At 38.5% G+C, this 9,528-nt stretch overlaps 1 pseudogene; it reads left to right on the forward strand.

Annotated features, from left to right (window-relative positions):
* The first annotated feature begins 4,303 nt into the window (after nucleotides 1–4,303).
* LOC102260078 overlaps nucleotides 4,304–9,528 on the forward strand; it is a 7,304-nt pseudogene continuing 2,079 nt past the window's right edge.

Genomic DNA, 9,528 nt, shown 5'->3' on the forward strand with positions numbered 1-9,528 from the left:
ATGTGCAAAACGGGTTCAGGTAGGAATATTCCTACCCTGTCTAGAGTTTTTCCTTGTGATTTATTAATAGTCATCACAAATGCTGGCACCATGGGAAACTGTCTTCAAATTAATTTAAGTGGAGGCCAGTGTCAGACAGGGACAGTTGTGCCAATAGTTGGTCTTCATCCATATTCTGTTGATGCTTCTGCTTTCTTTCAGCTTCAGAATGTTAACAAAAACAACCAAATTCACTACCAACAATAATTGATCAAAACACACATGTACAGCTGGCACCAGCAAGAGCTTTATATGTATTGTGCATGCGAGTCAATGTTCATTTTTAAATTGCTATGCATGTCATATGTACCACTGGTCGGTCGGTCGGACAGTTAGACTTTTATATATATAGATTTTAAATTATAATTGTTATGCTCTCCTTAATATTCCAATGACTATTATGGTACTACCAATTTTTACTTTTTAATCCCTTCACTTTTTTTTTTTACCAAACCCCCAACCTTCCCCCCATGTGGCAACCATCAAAATGTTCTCTATATCCACAAGTTCATTTCTGTTCTGCTTGTTCCACTATTTTGTTTTTATTCAATTGTTGATAGGTATGTATTTATTGCCATTTTTTATTTTACTCTATTTCACTTTTTTAATTTAAATTTATTATTTGAAGAGATTATAAATGTCTTCCCTTTTATTCCCCATTGACTCCCTCACCCCACAACATCCCTCCTAAGCCTTCACCACATTATTGTCTCTCCATGGGCTATGCATTTATGCATGTAAGTTTCCCAGTTCATCTCCCTCCCCCACCCTGCTCCCTTGCCTTCCCTCTGAAATTCATCAGTCTATTCTATGCTTCTAAGTCTCTATCTATTTTGTTTTTCAGTTTATTTTGTTCATTAGATTCTACATATGAGTGAAATCATGTGATACTAATCTTTCTCTGACTGGCTTGCTTAGCAAATTACCCTCCAGGTCCATCCCTGCTGTTGTAAATGGTAAAAGTTTTCTCTTTTTTACCACTGCATAATATTCCATTGTGTATGTACCCCAATTTTTTTATCCACTCATCTGCTGATGGGCTGTTTTGAAATATTAACTATTGTAAGTTGTGCTGCTATGAACCTAAGAGACAGCTGGTGCAAGGACACTCTGACCCTCCTTTGTCTCCCTGAAAGTAGGAGATAAACTTCTCACATAAAACGTACCCTCCTTGTCCCAAGGGAAGACATTCTTGTCACTGAAAAAGAGAATTTGGGGTGACCCCTTATGGGGCGGTGACCTGTTAAACTAAACTTTATCTTTCTAGTTACTTATTCACCACTTACTATTACTAGTGTAAATCCCTTTTTTTTGTCAATTTCTTACAAATTTATTGTCTAAAGATTGACTCTGATCACTTTAAGTTTTCATTCCTTTGTGAAAGTTTCTATATACATGCAAAAATTTAATAAATTTGCATACTTTTATCCTGTTAATCTGTTTTTGTCAGTTTAATTTTCAGACTGAGGCAGGTTCCCTAAGAAATTTGAAGAAAACTTTTCCTTTCTTCTAGCATTTGATAACAAAAAAAATGAAGAAAATGGTCAAAAGTAGTACTAGAACATTTGGAACATTTAGATATCTTATATACTATCCATCTTCCTATCTGGATATATATATATATGCAGATGTAGATGTAGACAAAGACCTTGCATTATGCAAATGTTACCTCCACCTGAGGTATAAATCTGAAATAATATGAATAATTATGTATAACACTTCCAAGTGAAACAGGAAAAAATCTGTGGGCATGGATTTAGGGATGATTAGCTACACCACCAAAATTACCATCTATAAATTAAACATTAATAATTGAACTTTATTTTAATTGAAAGCATTATTCTAAGAAATGCATTAAAAAATGAAAACACAAATTTCACACTTTGAGAAAACACATACATCTCCTATTTGTTAAAAGTCATATCAAGCATATACAAGGATTCTTAAAACTCAACAATAAGAATAAAACCTACTCAATTAAAAAAGAAACAAAGGTGTGACCAGGCAACTTTCCATAGAAGATACACAGATTGCAAATAATCATGTGAAAAAAATGCACGTATCATTTGTTACTAACAATTGCATGTTAAAATGATGATTTTATTTTTTATAATGGCTGGATAACATTCTATTATATAACATTCTATTATGTACTACATTTTTTTAAAAAAAACACTAAATCTTGCTATTCAATATAACATAGCTGGACCTTGAGGATATTATGCTATGTGAAACAATAAGACATATGCTATTTGTCATTCATATGATCTTCCTTAAAGACAATATCTAAAAAAAGAATAGCTTATTTATAAAGGGAACAGATTGGTGGTTGCTAGAGTGATGTTTGGGAGAAGTGGGTGAAGAAGGTCAAAAGTAAAAATATCCAGTTTTTAATAAGTAAATAAGTTAGTGGGATGTAAAGTACAGCATTGTGACTATAGTTTGTAATACTGTATTGAAAATGAAATAAAATTAGTTGCTAAGAGAGAAAATCTTAAAAGTTATTACCAGGGAAAAGTTTGTAGCTATATATGGTAACAAATGTTAACTAGACTTATTGTGATGATGATCATTCACAATATACATAAATATGAATCTAATGAAATGAAAAAGAGACCTACTACATACTGCTAAATAATAATGTGTGTATCAGAGAGTAAATAAGGAGGAGGAAAATGAGAAAGAGGAGGAGGAGGTGGTGGAGGAGGAGAAGAAAGAGAGGGAGGAGAAGGAGAAGTCATCTAGTAGTAATCTTCTGGGTGTTTCTAAAGTAACTTTACATCCTCAGGATCTAGCAAGGTAAATGTTACATAACAGAACCTTCTAGGTTATAAAATTCTGGAAAAAATAAATGATATGTATCATATTATCCTTCAGATATAGATAATGTCTGGTACTCAATTAATATTCTGTAAGTAAAAGAGAGGGAGAACAAAGTTTGGAAATGTCCCATTGCTAGAATGGAAAAATAGAGCAGAGGCATATTTTATTTGAAATGACTAAAGAAGCAGAGAAAGTTACAAATTCATGGCGCAGGAGACTACACTGATATGATTAATGATTGAATGCAAAAAATAAATGAGAGAGAAGAAAAGTGTTCCTGACAGAAATATTTCAAAAACTACATGTAAATACTCCTCTTGAGTGTAAGCTCAAATTCATTGCTCACTTTCAAATAACAGAAAATGGAAAGGAGAAAAATAGTAACTTTAGAGCAAAGAAATCTGGCAGGTGCTCCTAACCAAGTGATCAATATTAACATCAACAGTGATGCCATATTGATGTCCTGAACCCTGATATGATGTACTAGAAAGGTACTTTATTCTGTGGTACGCTTACCAAAAATCCGTGACTCCAGTCTCATTATGAGAAAAACATCAGAGTAACAAAAATTTTACCAAATAACTGATCAGTACCCCTCAAAACTTTCAAAGCCATAAAAAAACAAAGATGAAGAAACTGTCATATATCAGGGATACTAATGAGATATGGCCTGAGCAAAGGCAATGTAGTACCTTGGTTGGGTCTATATTAGAAAAAGGATGTTTGTATAAAAAGTAGGGAAATCCAAGAAAAGAGTAGAGTTTACTTAATAGTAATGTACCAGTGAGGGTACCTTAGTTTTGACAAATATATCATGTTGTAAGATGCAAACATAGATGAAAGTGAGTGAGGGGTAGCTCTGGCTTACTACAGCTGCCACAAAAATATTAGCACGAGCTTAAAACAGCAGAAGCTTATTCTCTCAAAGTTCTGGAAGCCAGAAATCTGAACTCATTGAAAAGAATTAATCTTACATTTTGTTGCCAAAGTTTTCCATATGTGTTTATTTTGCAACTTAGAAACTAGAATGTTTTTAGTCCCATAGTTAATTGCCCCATAGATCAATGTTTTCCACCTGTTTTGTTAATTTAAAAAAATCTTGCAAAACACAGATATAAACAAATAAACAAATATGACAATTTACATCTCTGATCCTCTTCCCTAGAACCCATTAATTCTTTTTAAATAATGAAAAAAAAAATCAGAAAAACCAAAATTGAGGGACTTTCTATGATATACCAGATGAGTATACCTCAAAATGTCAAGGGTGATCCTCTTTCCTAGAACCCATTAACTCTTTTTAAATCATGAAAAAAATCAGAAAAACCAAAATTGAGGGACTTTTTATGATATACCAGATGAGTATACCTCAAAATGTCAAGGTCATCTAGAATAAGAGAAGATTGAGAAAGAATAACAGCCAAAAGGAGTCTAAGAAGATATGACAGTGAACTGTAATGTGGTATGCCATATAGAAAGCTGCAACGAGAAAATAAAACAGATAAAATTAAAGAAAGTAAATATACATGAATTTGTTCTCCCCAGGCCTGTGCTCATTAAGGAGAAGGCCATGCTCAGTTTGAGTGCCATGGTCTTGAAGCCTGATGTCAAGAACTTGGACGAAGGGGAGGACAAAATGGTAGTGGAAGAGACAGATGTGTCCTGAGTCTTGTCCCAGAGAAGATAGAATGAGCAGCTGAAACAAATAACATCCACCCCGAATTGGCAAAGGAGACTCAGCTTGTGAGACAATTTGCAGTTGGGAAGGGCAGAAGACCCCTGGAGAAAGGTAAAATCAAGGATCTGGGCAGGAGAGATCTGTTAGACCTCTGAGCCCAGAGGGTCAGAGGGAAACCTCACGGCACCCAGACACGTCCTTTGGGACAGGCACAGCGTCTGACTGTGGAAAGGAGGTCCACAGGACTGCTGGTGGCAGGGGAGTCTAGATATGGGTCCACAGTCACGAAAGACTGAGCCCAGAGCGGGCAGCCTGAAGGGCTGACCAGACTGTGCAGTCCCGGCAGGAGAGGAGCTCACAGAGGTGCAGTTTTCCCCCTCTCTGTGGCTTGTGCTTTTCTTCATTAAACCTAGTTCATAGGACCTTTCAGATACAGAAACTCACCTGTGGCTTAGGTACAGGAGAAAGCGCGGACTTCTGGAGTCTGGGGAGAGGAGAGGGTCCAGGAGAAGTGGCAGCAAGTCTGGCACTGACTCATACATGAGCCCAGGACCTGGGCAGCCATTTTCTCCTGAAGAGATAGCCCCTCCCTCCAGGCTCCAGGCAACCAATGCAGCCACACCCAGAATACACCCTGAATGATACAAAGAATTAAAATTTTTTTTAAATAGTCCCTGAGAGTCCACAGGAACTGGTCTAAAGAAAGGCCTTCAGTCCCAAGAACAGGAAACTGAGAAACCACAGACAGTACAGAAGACTGGGATCTTAAGCCAGCCAAAGGAAGGACACTTCACTTTTTTCTTTTTATTTTATTTTATTATTATTTTGTTATCTTTTTTCCTTCTTTTTAAATTTTTCTTTTTTGTTTGTTGCTTTATTTTCTATTCCTTTTCTTTCTTTTCACATTATTTTTCCTATCATTCTATTTTATTTTTTTTGCTATTTTTAATTTTTTATACCATTTTTAAATCAATTTTTTGTAAATTTATTATTATTATTTTCTTCTTATCCACTCATCTCCTTTCTACTTCCTCTATAGTGAACTGAGGTTCTCCCCATATTGATCCAATTCTTAACCTTATTTTCTGTATATAAGCTCAGCCTCTACAGATTCTTCCCCCACCCTCTTTGCTGGGTGTTTGGTGTTTGAATTTTTTTGGTTTCCTGTTTGTTCTGTGGTGTTTTCTCTGCATGTATATATGTTCTCCTTTTTCTTACTTTTTCTTTTCTCTCTTATCTTTTTCTCTCTTAGGTATCATTTGTGCTCTCTTTTCTCTCCCCTAATTCTCTTTTCTCATGTGGTCACTTATATTGGGGTTATCCGTGTTGTGAATACATTTGTGTTTTGTTCCCTTTGTGTTGTGTTTTGTCAAGGTGAATTTTATTTGTCCGGTCAATGTGCTAGAGAGCAAGCCACATAACCAGACACCTGGATCGGAAACTCCATGCACAAATGGGTCAATAACACCCCAGACCCAACTACTGAGGCAAGAAGAAGGCAGCAGTGAGGGAGAAAGTGTGAGTAAGTGAGGGAGTAAAAGAGGAGTGTGTGGTCATGTGGTGTGTGTGTGTGTGTGTGTGTGTGTGTGTGTGTGTGACAGTTAGATCCTGCAGGATGTCCAGGGGCAGGCTAACTGGGCTCATCTAACCAGGCATCCTTTGCTGCCATTGCAAACAGTGCTGGGAGGCTGGCTCTTCCTCAGAGGCCTCATCTTTTTAAAGGGGAGTGCTGCTGTAACTGGGAGCCCAGCCTCACCTCCATCCAGGGTGCCCTTAGATAACACCTGGGACTCTACAGCCACCCCTGCCAGGGACTTATTTCCTCGGCTGTGATTCCATGGTAACCGAGTCTCTAGCCACCCTGGGTGCAGTCTCCTGAGAGTTCTGGACTATGCTCTCCTCTCACCGGCCCAACGCTTTAGCCTAGGGCACTGTGACCACGTGAGCAGCAGACATGTGAGCAGCCCACTCCCCATCCAAGGAGTAGCAACCACGAGAGCAGGACACCCTTGTCAGAGGAGCAGCAGCTGCATGAGCAGCCCACACATGACTGAGGAGCGGAAGTCCTGTGCAACCTGCCCCTGTCTGAGGAGCAACAGTTGCATGCAGCCCACACCCTGCACCTGTCCAAGTAGCAGCAGCTCCACAAGCATCCCGCCCCCCATTTGAGGAGCAGCAGATGCACGAGCAGCCCACCCAGGTCCGAGGAGCAGCAGCCACATGAGCAGACTGCTAACGTCCAAGGAGTGGCAGCAATGCACAGTCAGCACCGGTCCAAGGAACAGCAGCCACACGCAGTCTTCACCTGTCTGACAATCAGCAACCGGGTGAGCATCCTGCCCCCATCTGAGGAGCAGCAGCCACACAAGCAGCCCATCCCCCGTCCGAGGAGCAGCAGCCTTGCAAGCAGCTCACCCCCATCCTAGGAGCAGCAGCTGTGCGAGCAGCCCACACCCATACAAGGAGCAGCACCCCTGAAAGCAACCTGCCCCTGTCCAAGGAGCAGCAGCCTCACTAGCATCCCACCCCATCTGAGGAGCAGCAGCTGTGCGAGCAGCCTCCTCCCACCAGCCAGAGGAGCCACCACTGCTGTGAAAGCACCCACCAGAGGAGACGCTGCTAACTGAGGAGCAATTACTGCTGCGACTGCCCAAGAAGCAACCACAGCCTGAGGAGTCTCTGCCACCCAAAGAGCAGCCCCTGCACGATTCGACATCTAGATCAGTTAGTGAGACCAAAAACGGGTAGACAAAGAAACCCCAAAAGGAAAGAAAAGGAGGGAGGAATCACCAGAAAAGCAGCTAAGTGGAACAGATGCATGCAATATGTCAGAAAAAGAATTCAGAATAAGGGTCATACAGTTCATAAACTGGGTGGATGAAAAAAATCAGCAACTTATTTAAGAATCAAGAAGAAATGAAGAGTGATATAGCTGCAATAAAAAACACCAGGGAAAGTTTCAACAGTAGATTAGGAGAAACGGAGGACCAAATTAGTGAATTAGAAGACAGGGAAGCAAAACACACCTGAATTAAATTGCAATTGGAGAAAACAATTAAAATACAGGAGGAGAGCCTAAGGGAGCTATGGAACAACACAAAACGAAGCAACAGATGAGTAATAGGGGTTCCATAACAACAGGAAGAGGAACTAGGGTTAGAAAAAACCTATTTGAAGAAATAATGTCAGAAAACTTCCCTGATGTGGGGAAGAAAAAAGTCACACAAGCACAGAGAGTCCCAAACAAGATGAACCCGAAAAGACCCACACCAAGACACATCATAATTATGATGGCAAACGTTCAGGACAAAGAGAGAATCTTAAAGGCTGCAAGAGAGAGACGGAAAGTTACATACAAGGGATCTCCCATTAGATTATCAAATGATTTCTCAACAGAAACACATCAGGCCAGAAAAGAATGGATGGAAATTTACAAAGTGATGCAAAGCAAAGGACTGAATCCAAGAATACTCTATCCAGCAAGGCTATCATTCAAAATTGAAGGGGAAATAAGAAGCTTCACAGACAAAAAAAGGCTAAGGGAGTTTATCACCACCAAGCCAGCAATGCAAGAAAAGCTAAAGGGACTGGTTTAAAAAGAAGAAATAAAAAGCTAAGAAGGAACACAGGCACAAAAAATAAAAATGGCTACAAACAAGTACCAATCAATAATAACTTTAAACATAAATGGATTAAATGCTCTAATCAAAATACATCGAGTGGCTGAATGGATAAAGAAACATGACCCATATATATGCTGTCTACAAGAGACCCACTTCAGGAGTAGGGACTCACAGAGAATGAAAGTGAAGGGATGGAAAAATATCTTTTAGGAAAATGGAAATGAAAATAAAAGCTGGGTTAGCAATACTTATATCTGATAAAATAGACCTCAAAGTGATGGCCATAACAAGAGATAAGGATAACCACTTCATAATACTAAAGGGATTGATACAACAAGAGGATATAACCCTGACAAGCATATATGCACCCAATACAGGAGTACCCAAATACATAAAAAAAATCCAGCTCCTAGAAGATATCAAGGGAGAGATTAACAACAATACAATAATAGTAGGGGACTTTAATATACCACTGACATCACTGGATAAATTCTCTAGACAAAAAATCAGCAAAGAAAAAGAAATCTTAAATGACTCACTAGATCAGATGGACTTAATTGACATCTTCAGAACATATTTCCACAAAGTCACAGAATATACATTCTTCTCAAGTGCACATGGGACATTTTCAAAAATAGACCACATATTGGGCCACAAGCAAAGCAAATTCAAAGATTGAAATCATATCAAGTATCTTCTCAGACCACAATGGCATAATATTAGACATGAACTACAATAAACGCAATCCAAAAAAATTCAAACACTTTGAAGCTGAATAGCATGATATTAGACAATGATTGGGTTATCAAAGAGATCAAAAAAAGAAATTAAAAACATCCTGAAAACTAATGACAATAAAAACACAACAATCCAAAACCTATGGGACATAATGAAAGCAGTCCTGAAAGGGAAGTTTATAGCTCTACAGGCCTACCTCTAAAAACAAGAAAAAATGGTAGTAAATCATGTAACTCTACAACTTAAAGAATTAGAAAGAGAGCAACAAGAAAAGCCCAGAGTGAGCAGAAGGAAGGAGATAATAAAGATCAGAGAAGAAATAAAAGACATAAAGACCAAAACAAACAAACAAACCCACAAAAAAACCAAAACAATACAAAAGATTAATGAAACCAAGAGCTGGTTCTTTGAAAGGATAAACAAGATTGATGAACTTCTAGCCAGGCTCACTAAGAAGCAAAGAGAGAGGACCCAAATAAAATCAGAAAGGAAGGAGGCAAAATAACAACAGACCCCACAGAAATACAAGGATCATTAAAAAATACTATGAACAACTCTATTCCAACAAACTAGACAACCTGGAGGAAATGGACATATTCCTAGAAAAATACAACCTTCCAAAACTCA

The sequence above is a fragment of the Myotis brandtii genome, unplaced genomic scaffold (genome assembly GCF_000412655.1).
Source record: "Myotis brandtii unplaced genomic scaffold, ASM41265v1 scaffold733, whole genome shotgun sequence".
Lineage (NCBI taxonomy): Eukaryota > Metazoa > Chordata > Mammalia > Chiroptera > Vespertilionidae > Myotis > Myotis brandtii.